Source organism: Sus scrofa, chromosome 12 (genome assembly GCF_054392235.1).
Source record: "Sus scrofa isolate SSC_HxYL_T2T_F1_AM1 chromosome 12, Sscrofa_HxYL_maternal_Yorkshire_Landrace_v2.0, whole genome shotgun sequence".
Lineage (NCBI taxonomy): Eukaryota > Metazoa > Chordata > Mammalia > Artiodactyla > Suidae > Sus > Sus scrofa.
This window is the reverse complement of record NC_139394.1, coordinates 57137184-57138200: the sequence shown is the minus strand read 5'-3', so window position 1 is coordinate 57138200 and position 1017 is coordinate 57137184.

Genomic DNA, 1017 nt, shown 5'->3' with positions numbered 1-1017 from the left:
GGGAGCGCGTGGCTGGTTGGTTTGGTTTGGTTTTCATCCTTTCATCCCAAAGGCCCAGTGCGCTTCCACCGGGGGCGCTCCCCGCCCACGCGGCCAGAACCCCGATTAGGGAGGAGAGCGCCGCCGTCGCGTTTATGGCGTGTTCACCATCATGTCTCTGGCGTGCGTACCCTGTTCCTTACATCCCTTTCGTGTTTGCTTTCCCCGTGTCTCCATCTCTGCCCCCGACACAGCTGTCCTTTTCCTGGCTAGAGGCGAGGGAGGGAGGAGGAGCAGAAGAGGGAGTCCCAGCCTGCCAACCCCCTCCTGGCCACCCCCAACAGGAGATGGAGGGGTTTGGGGAGCAGGAGGGGTCCCGCCTCACTGAATCACCCAGCTCTTTGAAAAATCTCCCAAGCAGCCCCAGCCTCCCCAGGGTTCTGTTCTGTCTTGGGCACATCTAACAATGAACTTAGCAATGAACATGTTGGTTGAGCTTGCTGCACCCACATCCTTCTTTTCATCCTATTTGTGTTTCCTGCCTTTTGGTTGTGCTCATTTGTAACTAGTGTTTTGACTTAAGATTGGTTTGTAGAAGGATGCTGCCTGGAGTTCCTTGGTGGCTCAGCGGGTTAAGGATCTGGCGTTGTCAGTGCTGTGGTGCAGGTTTGCTCCCTGGCTTGGGAACTTGCACGTGCTTGCTGAGGATGCAACCAGAAAAAGAAAATGCTGCCCTTGCTTGTTTTAACGTTCCGGCTCAGAGGAGCACGTCCACCGCAGAGCCACGCCGTACATGTTCTGCAGGTTAACTTGCATCCCGGCTTTGCCTGCAGCAGGCCAAACTCCGGAGTCCCCATGTCTTCACCCTGTTCTCAGGAACCCATTTTATGTTTTTATTTTTTAAATGATGTTTATTTTTGTCCATTATAGTTGGTTTACAGTGTTCTGTCAATGTTCTGCTGTACAGTCACACGTACATATAAACATCGTTTTTCTTCCACCCATTTTAAAATTTGAGCTGCTTGCCCACAGCTTCCT